The sequence below is a fragment of the Trichosurus vulpecula genome, chromosome 7 (assembly GCF_011100635.1).
Source record: "Trichosurus vulpecula isolate mTriVul1 chromosome 7, mTriVul1.pri, whole genome shotgun sequence".
In the NCBI taxonomy this organism is placed as follows: domain Eukaryota; kingdom Metazoa; phylum Chordata; class Mammalia; order Diprotodontia; family Phalangeridae; genus Trichosurus; species Trichosurus vulpecula.
The window spans coordinates 262764929-262781337 of record NC_050579.1 but is presented as its reverse complement, the minus strand read 5'-3'; positions in this window follow the sequence as shown (position 1 = coordinate 262781337).

Genomic DNA, 16409 nt, shown 5'->3' with positions numbered 1-16409 from the left:
AATATATAACCTTTAACACTTCTCTTGTCTTTATTTCTAGACTTCGTTATTCTTGTCTGCATATGAAAAATGTTTCAATGACTTTATTTCCTTTCTTTCCATTCCTTTCTTTTTTGTGGATAGCCTATCCCTGCTTTCTCTATCCCCTCCCCACAAGCTAGAAAGACCCCCTAAAAACCTTGTCATAAGTATACACACATTCCTACACTGTGACTGAAAATGTGTCTTATTCTGAATCTTGAATACATAATTTCTCAGAAGATGACTAGTGCCTACCTCTCTGGAATTGTGTATGACTGTTGCGTTGATCAGCATTCTTAAGTCTTTCAAAGTTGTTCTTTTTGATGCTGTTATTTGTATAAATTGTTCTCCCATGTATGTCCTTGAGAGTGATCTTTACTCTGAAAATGACAGAAAAAAAAATCACAACAAGGAGTTGATACTCAAGATAAATAATGGGATAGATGCCGTTGGTGAACTGAAGACACTTGATCCAGAAGAACTGCATCTTCAGGTCATAAAAAAAAAAAAAACTGGCAGGGGGCAGCTAGGTGGTGCAGTGAATAGAGCACTGGCCCTGGAGTCAGGAGAACATGAGTTCAAATCTTGCCTCAGACACTTGACACACTTACTAGCTGTGTGACCTTGGGCAAGTCACTTAACCCCAATTGCCCTGCCCTTCTCCCTCAAAAAAAACTGGCAGATATGATTGCCGAGCCATTGTTAGTGATATTTGAAAGATCCTGGAAAATTGGAGAAGTATTACAAGATTGGAAGACAAATGTCTCAATTTTCAAAAAAGGAAAGAGAACAGAATTTGCAAACTATGGGTCACTGAGCTTGATATTAATTCCTGGGAACATTCTAGAAAGGATCTTTAAAGAGATGTTGGCAAACATCTAGACAGGGAAGTGGTGATTATAAAGGGGCAGCATGGCTTCATTAAGAATAGATCTTCCTAGACTAACCTAATTTCTGTTGTTGACAGGCTAACTAAACTAGTAGATGAAGGAGATGACTAGTAGATGAGGGGAATTCTAGGGATGTGGTTTACCTGGATTCTAGGAAAGCTTTTGATAAAATATACTGTTCATGTGCAGAAGATGATATAATCATGTGTATTCTGAACTGGTTGCATGGCCACTCAGAGTATTTGTTAATGGTTTATGTAAAGGTTCCTGTTCAGGTAATGGTTCATTGTCAATATTACAGGAGTTCTCTAGGGAAGTACCACAGGAATCTGTGTTTGGCTTTGTGCTATATAATTTTTTTATCACTGATTTGGATAAAGGCATAGATAACAGGTTATCAGATTTGCATATTTCACAAAGCTGGGAAGAGTAAGCTCCAAAGGGGTCTTGACAGGTTTAAATAATGGTCTGGATCTGAAACTGAACTCATCGTTTTTCCCCCTAACCAAATGTTCCCCTTCCACATTTCCCTATTACTTGTCAAGGGTACCATCATCCTCCCAGGAATAAGAAAGGTAGTAAACTTATTGTACTCTGCCCTCATCAGATCACACCTGGAGGGATTATTATGTTCAGTTCTGGATGCCACAGTTTAAGAAAATTGATAAGCTGAAGAATGTCTGGAGGAGGGTAGTATAGATGTTATAAAATATGGTTGAAGGAAATGAATATGTTTAGCCTGGAGAAGAGAAGACTCAAAGGGCTATGATAGCTGTTTTCAAGTCTTCGAAGGGCTATCATCTAGAGGAGGAGTTGGCTTTATTTTTTGGATTCCACAAAGTGGAACCAAGAACAATGGGTAGAAGTTGAAAAAGTAAATTTAGGCTTGATGTTAGGAAAAACTCAAGCTATCCCAAAGTGAAATGCACTGCATCTATGGTTGGTGGGTCCCCTTTCCTTGGAGATCTTCAACTGGAGGCTAGATAATTACTTGTTGGGTAGGTAGTACTAAGTAGTCACTGAGATCCCTTTTAATTCTCAGGTTTTGTGATTATTTTGTAATGGGGGTTTGGTGCCGGTTCAGATCACCTAAGATGGAATTACCCACATGGAAGATACTGGGGGCCTATTTCCGAGAGGCTTGGACATGCATGGGCATTCTGCACTGACCTACCATGTGTCTAGGAGCAGTCTTTTTCCTTTGGCTAGAATTGTCTGTGTCTTTAAAACTACCTGACTAACCACAGTCTGCACTTTTCCTTGAATTTGCATTTGAGGGTAAAGGACTCCTTTACTCATAGCAGATGATACCATGCAATAAGAGGAAAGGGCCTGAAGGCTACCTTTCCCACCTCCCAAAGATTAGGCCATTTGGTTCCAGAAATGGGCCTATGACTTTATTTTCATTTGTCTTCAGTTCAAGGAATAGAGCCTCTAAACCAGGAGCACAAGCCATGAGGATCTCAGAGTCTAGGATCCAGACTAGGTGTTACAGCCAGGCAAGTAGGGAAGCCCTGAGAAGCAAAGGTGAACTTAGTGGGACTAATTCTATGTAGGAACTGAGTTAAGCTTGAACATAATCTTCCTCCCCTTCCAGAGACTGAGGAGTTGTAAGGAGGAGGATTATTTCTCAAAGTGTTGGGCAAAAATATTTACATGCTTGTTCTTTCTATATTTTTTAAGTAGATATTCCTTTACAAAAGCTAATCTGATGTTAAGTGATTAAATTGAACTGGGATACTAGTTACTGGATCCCCCTTATATTGAGGGAATACAATTGGTCGGGGCTTGAGCTGATGGTAAAGGATGGAGACTCCACTAACCCACTCAGATTGCCAGGGAAACCTGGATGGGAAGGGCACAGTAAAAATGTGACAGACCTGACCCATGGACCATAGAGCCAGAGTCAAACCCATGTTCCACTTTGAATCTATGATTCTGTAATAGTGGTGATAATGGGCACATTGGAAAGGTTTCTCTATTACATGTAACGTTAGCTCTTGGTTTTATAAAGCTACTATTTTCCATATTTAGGAAAGACTTATTTATTTGTACACTGTTTAGTGTTTATTGTAGCTGTTATTGTTGTTTTTTAAACAAAAAGAGGTGCTAAATTTTGTCAAATGTTTTTTTCAGTATCGATGTTACTGTGTGTTTTCTTTATTGACTTCTTTTCTAGTTTCAGTTGTCTTCTGGGTTTCAGTTGTTACCTCTCACTGTTGTCGTCATAGTTATTTCCATCAATCCCTGACTGTTCTATCCCCTTTCCAATTTGGTATTTCTGATCTGATGATTGGAGTGAGAAACCAAATAACTAAGCTTGTTAGAATTATAACTAAAATAAATCAACAGTGGTATACCCTCTGACCCAGCAATATCTTTATGAAGTCTATACCCCAAAGAGATCAAAGAAAAAGGAAAAGGATCCATATGTGCAAAAATGTTCATAGCTCTTTTCATTGAGGCAAAGAATTAGAAAAGGAGGGAGTGCCCATCAACTGGAGAATACCTGAACAAACTATAATATATGAAAGTGATGAAATACAACTATACTGTAAGAAATAGTGAAAGGAGATGGTTTCAAAAAATCCTGGGAAGTCTTCTATTAACTTGTACAAAGTGGAGTGAGCAGATCCAGGAGAATAATGTATACACTAACAACAAAATACGAAGATAAACAACTTTTAAAGACTTAGGAATTTTGATCAACATCATGACCTGCCACAATTCCATGGTAAAACATGATATCCACCTCCAAACAGGGAGATGATGGACTCAAAGTACAGACTGAAGCATATTTTCTTTTCTTTCTTTCTTTTCCTCCTCCTCCTCCTCCTCCTCCTCCTCCTCCTCCTCCTCCTCCTCCTCCTCCTCCTCTTTCTCCTTCTGGATAATGTGGAAATTTGTTTTGCTTGTGCCATATGTGGCTGAAAAGGAGGCAGAATAGACATCTCCAGCCTCTTCTCCCAATCCTACTGCAAGGGAGATCTTATTTCCTTCCAGGAGGAAAGTAAAAGATGAGTCAGAAATTGGCCACTCTACTCTTCCCAGAGGGAGAGGGTACAAGGCTAAAATTATCTATATCTGCTCCCTTAAATATTACTAGTGTAGGGGATGTAGTTTTTATGTTAAAGTTACACTTCTGATCACTAATCATTAATGGAGAAAGGAAGACCCCTAAGCTCTGTATTCAAAGCCTGACCCCTTTCCCAACAAATGCCATTCCACAATGGACAACTACTTTCGGTAGTCTTCTGGCTTTCAGTTGTTACCCTTCACTGCTGTTGTCATACTTATTTCCATCAACCCCTGATTGTTGTACCCTCTTTCCAATTTGGTATTTCTGACCAGATGATTGGAGTGGGAAACCAAATAACTAACCTTGTTAGAATTATAAGAAAAATGAATCAACAGTGGCATACCCTCTGACCACAGCAGTATTCCAACACAATCACATCCTAAGAGACTGTCTATGAAAGTCCCCCCCCCCACCTCCCACCCCCACACACCAATTTCCTGCCTTCCTTCTATCCTTGGCTACATCAGTTTTATTTATACAAGAAATTTTTAATTTAAAATAATCAAAATTATCCATTTTATACTTCAACAATGTGCTCCCTTTATAATACAGTTTAAGGTCTGATACTGCTGAATCTCCTTTACATCTTTTCCCCCTAGTTTCTTTGAAATTCCTGACCTTTTGTTCTTCTGAATGAACTCTGTTATTATTTTTCTAACTCATTAAAATAATTTTTAGTAATTTAATTGGGATGGCATTGAACAAATAGATTAGTTAGGTAAAATTGTCATTTTTTAAATTGTATTGGCTTTACCTATTGTATCAGTAAGGCAATAATAACAATGTAGATGTTAATTGTCAAAATGCCAATGTAGTTCTGTATCGCAAAGGATGAGAGACTCTCCATATAGAAGGTACAAGGAGTATTACATTTATTCAGACACCAGAGAACCATATCCACAAGCCATCTATCCAATCTATCAGAGCAGTAAAACATTCAATATACAATATCACAACATGGAGCCTCACTGTCCAAAAACCTCTCTGACCCCCTGCTGGGGTCTTCCCAAAAACAAACTCATGGTACAGCTAAGTCAGCTTGTTCAGCTCTAGCTATCACCACAGCCTTTAGCAACCGTAACTGCTCTCTCTCTCTCTCTCTCTCTCTCTGCATTTCCTGTGACATAACTTCCTTTTTTTGTCAGGAAGCTCCTCCTACCCCATGTGACTTAGGCTTCCTGTGATATAAGCAGGTCACATGGCCTATTAATAGGTGGGAAAGATCTTCAAATCTAAATTGCTACTACACCTATCTATGAATAATAAATATTACTTCAATTATTTAAATCTGACTTTAATTGTATAAGAAATGTCTTATGTTTTCATATAGTTCCTGGGTTTTGGCAGGTATACTCCCAGGTATTTTATACTGTCTAGTTATTTTACATGGTCTAAAGCAATACTGAATAATATTGTTGACGTATAGTGTAGTTTCCCTATTTTTCTCTTTTGATTACATCTATTTTAGCTTAAACCTTATCTAAGATCATGATTACTACCCCTGTTTTTTTTACGTGATAATTTCTTCTCCAGCCTTTTATTTTACCTTTATATGTATCTCTCTTTTTTATTGTATTTCTTGAAAGGAACATATTATTGAATTCAGATTTTTAATCTGCTATCTGATTCCATTTTATGGGTAAATTCATCCCGTTCACATTCTAAGCTATAATTACTTGTTGTATATTTCCCTCCTTCCTATTTTTCCTCACTATCCTTCCTGCCTATTAACCTATCCTTCTTCACTCCTCTAATTTACTTCTAACCCTACCTTGCCCTCCTATTCCTCAACCTACCCACTCCTCTAAGAGTCCCTCCTTTATCTTCTTCTCCTACCCTAACCCATTGCCTTCTTATTTCTTTCAAAATTTAGATGACTTTTGTACTCATATATATGTAAATATATATATATATATATACACATATATACACATACACATATATATATATACATATTATATATATGTTATTTCCTCTTTAATCCCTTTTTGATGAGAATAAGGTTCCAGTGCTACCCACCCTCCCTCCCCCTTGCTTCTTTTGTATCAATTTTTCCTTTCATGCTTCAGAATTGCTCCTTTTTAGCTCTCTCTACACAGTTTTACTTTTTTATACTCACTCAATCATACACCGTTTAGCCCAAACCTTTCTTTCAAACTACCCAAATAATGATGACAGTCATAAGAGTACTGATAACATTTTCACATGTAAGAAGTAAACAATTTGACCTTATTGAGTCCCTCATAATTGGTCTTTAATGTTTACCTTATATTTCTCCTGGATCTTATATGTCAAATTTTTCATTAAGTTCTGTTGTTTTTGTCACAGACACCTGAAAGTCTTTCAGTTTATTAAATATCCTTTTTTCATTCAGGATTATACTTAACTTTGCTGGGTAAGTTACTCTCGATCATAACTCTAGCTCTTTTGTTCTACAAATATAGTATTCCAAGACCTATGGTCCTTAAACATAGTAGTTGCTAAGTCTTGTGTAATCCATATAGTAGGGATTTTTTTTCTTGTTGCTTGTAATATTTTCTCTTCACCTGGGAGCTTTGAAACTTGGCTATGATATTCCTATAAGCTTTCCTCCTGGGATCTCTTTCAAGTGGTGATTGGTGGATTTTTTCTATTTCTTCTTTGCCTTCTTGTTCTAGAACTTCAGGGCAATTTTCCTTGATAATTTCTTATAATATTGTATCAAGATTCTTTTTTTGATTGTAACTTTCAGGCAATTTGACTATTCTTACACTGTCTCTCCTTGATCTGTTCTCCAGATCAGTTGTTTTTCTGATGAGATATTTCACATTCACATTGTATTTTTTTCATTCTTTAGATTTTGTTTTATTATTTCTTGGTGTCTTCTGATAGTTATTAGCTTCCCCTCGCCCAATTCTAGTTTTCAAGGAATTATTTTCTTCCTTAAGTCTTTGATTCTCTATTTCCAATTGGTTGACTTGCTTTTCATAATTTTCTTGATTTTCTTGGATTGCTCTTTTTTCCCCCTAATTTTTCCTCAGTCTTTCTTCTTTGATTTTTGAAGTCCTTTTTATGTTCTTCTGAGAACTCTTCTGACCATTTGATGTTTCTGATTGAAAAAGGTGGCTCATGTACAAAAATATTCATTGCAGCTCTTTTTGTGGTGGCCAAGAATTAGAAATTAAGGGGATGCCCATCAATTGGGGGATGGCTGAACAAGTTGTGGTATATAAATGTAATGGAATACTATTGTGCTGTAAAAATGATGAGCAGGTGCACTTCAGAAAAACCTGGAAAGACTTATATGAGCTGATGCTGAGTGAAGTGACCAGAACCAGGAGAACATTGTACGCAGTAATAGCCACATTGTGCGATAACTAATTTTCATAGATTTGGTTCTTCTCAGCAATGCAAGGATCTAAGACAACTTCGAAAGGTTCATGATGGATGCTGTCCAGATCCAGAGAAAGAACAATGGAGTCTGAATACAGATCAAAGCTTACTATTTGCTCTCTTTTTTTCTTTTGATGTTTTGTTTCTTCTTTCTTGAGATTCCTCCTATTGGTTCTAATACTTCTTTACAACATGACTAAAGTAAAAATGTTTAATAGGAAAGAATATTTAGAACCTATATCAGATTGCATACTGTCTTGGAGCGGGGGAAGGGGAGAAAATTGAAGACTCAAAAGCTTATAGAAGTGAATGTTGAAAACTAAAAATAAATAAATAAATTTTAAAAAATAAAGAAAAAGGAGTGGCTTTTTTTTTTTAGCTTCACTATCTTCCTCTGAATATGAACCCAGATCTTCTCCATCCCTATAGTGGCTGCCTATGGTTGAGTTCTTTCTCCTTTGTTTACTCATTTTTATTTTTATTTTATTTTTTAGCAGCTAGTTTTGTGATCAAGTTCTAGTCTTGAGGTGTGGGGAATAATGCCCCAATGCTCAGGTCCTTCTTACTGTTATTTTCTGAACTCTGTGCCAGGCCCCAACCTTGGGGACTCTTCTCTACCTCTAAGCCACAGCTAGGGACCCCAGCCATGCTGTTCAGCAAACACTCTTGCTCCCTTTGATTCCTCTGGTGGCTGCAAACAACAGCTGTCCTCTCTGGCCTGGAACTGAAACCAGGGATTCTGCTTTCCTGCAAGTGCCCACAGCCATCAGGGTCCCCACCTCTCTGCTACCACACTCACCAGAGGTATGCTTCTCCTCCTCAGCAGCCATAGCATGGGACCACATTAGGTCTTCCCAGCTGTGCTTGGCATCCCTCGACAGGTGGCCCTTCAGTTTTCTCCTATTCAACCATCCAATCCCCACACTGTCTGTGAGGTGAAAGTTCCTGGGCCAGAGGCTGCCTCCCAATCCAGCTGTTCCCTGGGCTTGTCATTTGTAGACTCTTCAGAGTTGGCCTGGAGGTGTTTGCACTTCACTCAAGCTGAAACTCTGCCCCTGGAGGTCCAGTCTTTCCTGGGGTCTTCCCAAGTTGTCTTAGGAGGACAATTGCTTTACCCTGACCCCTGTTTATTTCTGCTTTTCTACTTCACTTTGAGGTGATGTTCACTCTTTTTTGTGGAGGAAATTTGGAGAGCTGAAAATTGATCTATTCTGACCTATTCTTCCATCTTCCCAGAATCCTCTCCTTGGCAAAGTTATGTGACTTTCCCACAGGCACATTGCTACTTAGTGTTCGAGGCAGTACTCAAAACCAGGTTTCCTGACTCCAAGTTAAGTACATTTTAAACTGTGGAGTACTGCCACATTGGGACACTGAATTGAATTGAATCAAACAGAGGCAACAAGAAATTGGATTGAGAGTTGGCCTTGGAATCAATCAATCAGTCAAAAAACATTTATTAAGTGCTTGCCATTTGCTAAGAATTGGCTAAGTGCTGGGAATACAAATATAAGCAAAAAGAAAGAAGCCTACATTCTATGTGGGAAGACAACATATAAAAGGAGATTGAAAAGGAAAAGAGAAGGAAGGAAGATACCTAGTTTAGCTGGAGGGCATGATGGAGAAGTCCAGATTTCAACCTAATGAGAAATGAAGATATGGCTGACCTGAGTGCCTGAGAGAAGCCATCAGCATCAAAAAGACTCGGGTTCAAGTACCGTCTCTGTTATCCTGGCTATGTGGCCCTGGACTAGTTATTTTGACCTTTTATGGGGCCAGGCAACTCTCTAAGACTGTAAGTTGTAGAGGAGGAGACGATTTGCATTGGTAGAGGAAATTTCATCTCTAAGAGCTTCCTATACCAATGAAGTTACAGGTCTGGTTAAAAAAATTATTAACTGCTTATTATCTCATGCTGTATTTATAATCCCTGTTGCATTTAGTAAGGGCATATAAAAACATAGAATCTCACCCTTAGAGGTCATTTAGGGGTCCAACTGCTCCCTTCCTGAACCTACTCAAGTTTACCACTGAATGCTTTCCTTTGCGTTCATTTCTCCTTTGCATTACCTTTGGAATGGAAGGACTGGCCAATGAGGGTCCAGTCCCCAGAGGATTCACAATATGCTTTGCAGGCTGCAAGTCTTCATGAATCTTTTGTGAGCCTGTTTCTGGAAATGCATAATACAGGGTTTCTTTCCCTATCTAGTTCACATTAGATTCAAATATTTTCTGATTATTTCCTTTTGGTTTATGGCATGGTGATGAAAAGCCTTTTAATTGGCTGTTGAGCTGGAACTGAGTTTTCTCTTTCCTGTGACTTTCACATGATGAGGAAGAAATGCTATGGGTCGTGGGATGAGGAGAGAGCAACAGTAACAGTAGCTTGCAACCTACTGCCACGATTGAAATGTAACAAACATCCCAAACCAGGAGCACCACACTACCTCTTCTACATACCTCTGTCCTGGGGAAGAATGTGCTCAAACTCAAGGTAGTTGCTACAAAACATTCCCTCCTTAGCATGGCACCTGGAATATAGTAAGCACTTAACAATTTCTTCCTTTCTTCCTTCCTTCTTTCCTCCCTCTCTCCTTTCCTCCCTTCCTTCCTTCCTTCCTTCCTTTCTTTCTTTCTTTCTTTCTTTCTTTCTTTCCTCTCTCTCTTCCTTCCTTTCTCTCTTTCTCTTTTTCTTTCTTTCTTTCCTCCCACCCTCTCTTCCTTCCTTCCTTTCTCTCTTTCTCTTTCTTTCTTTCTTTCTTCTTTCCTCTCTCCCTTCCTTCCTTTCTCTCTTTCTCTTTTTCTTTTTCTTTCTTTCTTTCCTCCCACCCTCTCTTCCTTCCTTTCTCTCTTTCTCTTTCTTTCTTTCCTTCTTTCTTTCTTTCTTTCTTTCATCATCTCTTCTTCTCCCGCCAATCACCTCTCCTCCCAAATTATCTATCACTTTGTCCAGACCCTAAGGCAACGAATATTTGGCAATGGGAGAAATAATAAGAAAGTGGCCATCAATGAGGAGGGAAAGGAGTGATCATCATCATCATTGATGACCAGTAAAAATAATAGTAGGGAATTGGCCGTCAACTATCATTAATTGTTATTATTAATTCATAATAATGATAATGATGATGATGACCAGTTTCCCTCCATTCCCTAACTCCCACTGCCTCAGGCTCTGGGGAAAATGGTAATTATTTGGGGGAAGAGAGTTCATGAGAGGCAAGGAGATGAATGAATGAAAAAAAAATGAGTGCTAACTACAAGCCCCTCATTGTGATAATTAAGATGATGATAACAGGTGGCATTTATATAGCACTTACTATGTGCCAGGGGCTACGCTAACTAAATATTAACTCATTCGATCCTCATTAAAAACGCTGGGAAGTAGGTGCTATTATTATCCCTATTTTACAGATAGGGAAAGTAAAGCAAAGAGAGGTTAAGTGACTTGCCGAAGGTCATAAGTGTCTGAAACTGAACTCAGGTCTATTCTGATTCCAGGCCCAGCTGCCTCGCCATGCTGTGATCATGTTTTCCGTCCTTCACTGGGAAGAAACCATGCAAGAAGACAGAGTGGTCTGTGAGTCTACTGGATTGGCTGCCTAGTGTTCTTCTCTTTAGCCTTCACATTTGAACTCTTCCTCCATCAGCAGACACTGAGCAGATGATGCTGGCATAGCTGACTGAGGAATAGAATCTTTAATTACGGTGAAGAAGGGGGTAAATTATAAAGAAATGGAGACAGCAAATAAAAGACCGCTCAGATCGGGGGTTTGGCTATGTGAGGAAGAACCATAGATGGAAGGGATCACCTCCATCTATAGCAATCCACCCACACCTCCTCCTCTGTAACCTTTGTCCCTTTTTCCCTGGAAATCCTCCAGAGAGGGTCCATCTGGAGTCCTTTCTCCAGATCTTTTGACACCGCATGGGTAGCTATGCAGCGTTCAGATTGTCCATCAGTCCTCTTTTGCTACATGATTGGTCTACCTCTCTTTCCCCATGATTACTATATCTGATAATATAATTTATACCTCTTTTCCTGCATAATTCTTCAATAGTAATATGCTGCAGCCTACTTATACTCCCAAGGGTCTCTCTGTTCCCTTTGGATGACCTATAACTTTATTTCTTCAGATTGGAGGAGCATGGGTGAATTGAACTACGGGGTTAGGTCCTTCAAGCATATGTAGATATTTCCCACCCGGTTTCAGTACAAGATATAACGAATAAACTTTGGGCAGTCATTTTCTGGCTATGATGGCACAGAGTTTGGTATTTTGAGATGATAAAAAGTTTTCTCATTGACTGTGAAGCCGGAAGAACTAATGACTCAGGAAGTTCTGAGCCAAAATTGGAGTGTGCATAGAAAACCTGCTCATGTCTTTTCCTTTGCAGTTGCTTGGAGGCAGAACTGCTTTGAGCTAAGAGCTGGGTAAGGAGGCCGTTGCCTCATAGTCCCTTTCTCCTCCACCCCTGGAACCAATGGTTAGAGTACTCATCTAATATTAGGAAAGAATAAATATAAAGAGACAGAGGTAGCCACAGTTAATATTACATTTGGTATTAACAATTTTCTGTCACATGTAAGGGTGGTATCTTAGTGAGAACAGAGCATGTGTAGCCATGCTGTGACTGGTTCCAGTTAGGAATCTTGTGGTTGGGAGACTTTCTTGGCTGGTTATGTAGCCAGAACAATTGGTGTCTTCAAAAAGGCCTGAATTTGCTTTGGCCAAGGCTTTGCCTCATTGTCTTCAGGGGCATTGTGTTGCCATGATGGCATCTGGTGAGAAGCCACGTTATAAAGGGAAATGCTATAGGGTCTCCCTCTACCTCCAGGCTACACAGTCCCTGAGAAATAGGACCTCCTTAGCCTTTTTGTTCATTATTTTCCCTTCTACATATAGGGAGTGGAGTCTTTGACCAGGGTCGCTACAAGAATTCTAAAGTCAGAATCTCAGCTAAGTTTACAGCCAGCCCAGCATCAAAGTCCCAAGGAGCAAGGAGTGATCTTTGGGACTCCAGTACGGTGGAGTGATTCATCCAAAAGGCGTGTAGCATCTAGAGATGCTTAGTGGGCTCAATGCTGTGTAGGAACTGTGCTGTTTGTGAGCCTACACTCCCAGAGGCTGAAGTGGTATAGAAGAAATTATGCCTTGGAGGCATTAGGGGGAAGCTCATATATTTATTCTTGTTATATTTTAAAAGTAAATATTTCTTTGCAAAAACTACAGTGTTAAGTAATTAAATGGAATGGAGGCTACTAACTGGCTGCTAAAAGATGGGGGAGGGAGGGTGGAGAATGTAGCAGGTGGTAGCTCCAGACAATAGCCAGGGTACCCTAGAATCCTGAGTGGAATGGTAGCTAGTCTGGCTCTGAGAGAGTAGGGCCAGAAGGGACCATAATTACAAAATGATACCGAATGAGTTAGATAAGAAAGATGGCCTAGATGTGTGTGTGTGTGTGTGTGTGTGTGTGTGTGTGTGTGTGTGTGCTTTGTTCTGGGAGTTTAAGGAAGGGAAAGAGAAAGGAGGGTAAAAGGAGGAATATGCTAATGCAGAAAGGAGAAAGAAGGGGGATGACTTGTTATTTCTCATAACTGGGTGTGTAAAAAGAATAAACAGATACGTAAGAAGGAATGAAGAGAATGGGCATTGGATGAACCCTTTTATTCTCTGCAATAGACAAGGGAAGGTTGAACACACACAAATAGTTTGGTATAGAAATACATTAAATTCAACAAGGAAACAAGTGGACATAGGATGGAGTATTTAAAAGGGAGGATACTGGAGAGAGAATACTCAGAAGCAAAACAAAATGTCCTCATCTGAAGGGAAGATTAAAGAGGAAAAAGAAAAGGAAAAAAAAACCTAGACTATAAGGGGCACTCTAGAGTGTCTGTTAGACCATTGTGGAATGGTTGAACAAATTTTGGTGTATGAATGAATGTGATTAAATATCACTGGGCCATAGGAAATGACAAAAGAGACATTTTTCAGAAAATCCTACGTAGTATGAACTGATGCTGAGTGAAGCAAGCCAAATCAGGAGGGCAATTTATACCACCTGGTAAAGGAAAACAACTTTGAAAGACTTAAGAACTGTGATCAAACTGACAACCAACCGCGTCTCCAGGGGACTGATGATGAAGCATATTGTCCACCTCCTGACACGGAGGTCATGGATACACGGTTGGGTAGGGTCACAATGTGGATCTGTTTGCTTCACACTGCTAATCTGTTAAAGTTTTTTTCCTCCTTTCATTCTGAGGATTGGGGCAGGCTTCGTGATGCTCCCCCCAAAAGAGGGCCACTGAAATATTTATTAAAATTTGTAAGACAAAGTTCAAGAAGTGTGAGATATGACTCATCAGGGCCCCTACTCTGTTTTAATTAGTATTCATCAGTTTGATATTTTACATAATAGAGATAATTAGATAAGATAGGTTCTTACAGTAGGCTTCAAATTTTAATGCGATGTTCACTACTTGTTTACCAGTAATGAAGTTCACTTGCTCAACCACAAGAATGCTGACAAAAATATCTCCATCCTGTTTTACTCAAATTCCACGTCCAGACCCAGTATGGGTGGGATGCCTTGATTCTTTGGAAAGTCCTCCAACTTATTTTTGTACCTCAGGACCACCCTCTCTTGCCCAACATGAACAAGTGACCATCTTACGATCATTTGGTCACCAGACATGACTCTTGCCTTGCCCAGATTAAGTTTTGACTCTCAAGAACAAGGTCTATTAACCAATGAGGTTCTGTATTTTACCATAACTCTTTTTCATATTTGGGTATCAAACCCCATAAGATCCTAGGGTCCACTTCATTAGAGGGTCCCCTTTAATGGACCCTTTAATAAAGTGCCATTGGGTCAGAGCTCTGTCTCATTTTTTTTTATTTTGTAGGTTTGACAATTTTAAACTCCACAGAAGAAAGCAGAGACAAGTAGGCCAGTTTTGAAAGTAATAGGTAGAATTTATTACATAATTTTAAAAGAACAAGCAGTGTAAAATGGAGATTCATGGTTTTATGTAGAATCTTCTTTCTGTGTTCTGTGTATATGATTGTGATTTTTGGTGAGTATTTAAGTTCAAAATTTAAACATCAAATTAAAAAAAATTTCTTTACATTGAGCTAAAATCTGCCTCCCTTGATATTCCATTCTTTGGTTCTTTTGCTTATCTTTGGGAGAATCAAGCAGAACAACTCTTAATCACTCTTCCACATGAGGCCCTTCACATATGTGACAGGTGTACACTTTCTGTTGCTATCAGAGCTGGCTCATTCCCCTGCTTTTTGAGATCTACTGAGAATCAGGCTGGGGACACAGTATATATTTTGGCCACTAGAGGTCACACCAACTATACAGAAGTAGGCTACCCTCTCCTCCCACTGCCACAGCTCTAATGAATGAGCCTGTATGCAGCATCCATCATCTGGATCTGGATCCTGTAAAGATCCAGGTATACAACTTAGAAAATGCTCCAAAATACCAAAACTAGGAAGATTTTCATTTCTCCTCTCAGTCTCCATCTCCATTTTGGGGCTCTTCCTTTCTCATTCACAACCTACTGATGTGATTTTACTCATAGGCAATTTGTATAGTAACCATAAACTATAGCATGGCAAAAGAACCAGATTGAGAAGGAGCTTTCAAATAAATGTAAAGGGATTTTCCCCAAATACTTTGATCTTTGATCGCTTGAGATCCATTGTAGAACAGAGTAATACGTTCACAAGTATGCTAGCAAATAAAGGTTTAACAACTGGGAAAAAATGTACAATACACTTTTAAATATAAACTCCATTATTAAAAAATAAAATCAAATTAAATTAAATTAAATTTAAAAAGGGGCAGCTAGGTGGCACAGTGAGTAGAACACTGGCCCTGGAGTCAGGAGGACCTGAGTTCAAATCCAGCTTCAGACACTTGACACACTAGCTGTGTGACCTTGGGCAAGTCACTTAACCCCAATTGCCCTGCCTTCTCCCCTCCAAAAAAAACCCAAACTCCATTATTAACATTTTCTCCATTACTTTTTTAAGTGTAGATGATTAACAAAACAACAAATCGAGCCCCGCTTTGTAATGTTTGCTGATTTTTCTTTTTTATTAATTATTTTTTTGAGTTTACAACGCTCGCAAGTTTTTGAGTTCCAAATTTTCTCTCTCTCCCTTCTCCCCCCACCCAAGATGGCATGTAATCTGATATAGGTTCTACACTTACCTTCACGTTACATTTCTTTTCCCAATAGTCAAATTGTAAAGAAGAATTATAACCAACGAAATGAACCATGAGAAAGATGTAACAAAACCAAAAATAAATTTTTTTTTAAAAAAGAGCAAATAGTTTGCTTCAATCTGCATTCATACTCTGTAATTTTTTCTCTGGATGTGGAGAGCCTGTTCCATCCTGAGTCTTTTGGAGCTGTCTTACAACCTTGCATGGTTGAAAAGAGCTAAGTTTATCAAAGTTAGCCATCACAGAGTCTGCTGATTTTTCAAGGTGTAAATGCTCACAATGAAAATGCAACAATTAACACTTGGGAGCCAGATATATAGTTTGTCCATCGTTCTTGAAAAGGACCACGACATCAGGAAGACAATGCCATGACGTGCAAATAAATTGGATTTAAGTGAGGGAGGGTTTGCAAAGCCACCAGTCTCACTTTCTCCTCTGAAGCTATCTGGATCCAGTGGACAGATATAGATCAGGGCAACTGGAGATGGCCCAGGATGCAGTGGGAGAGTTCTCATTATGACTGAGCTTAGGGCCATTTAAGAAGTGAGCCAAGGGATGACGCTTTTAATGAAAGAAAGAAAAAGGAAGGAAGGAAGGAAGGAAGGAAGGAAGAAAGAAAGGAAGGGCTGGAGGGAGGGCTGGAGGGAGAGGAAGATCCTCAGGATTTGTGGCCAAAAGAGAAATAATTACTATTTACATTCACTCTGAGCCATCAGGGCCCAAACAGTTACCATTCAGTGGTACTTGGGTAGGGACCTATTATTCCATAGCTGCTCTAGCATACCTCTGAATATATATT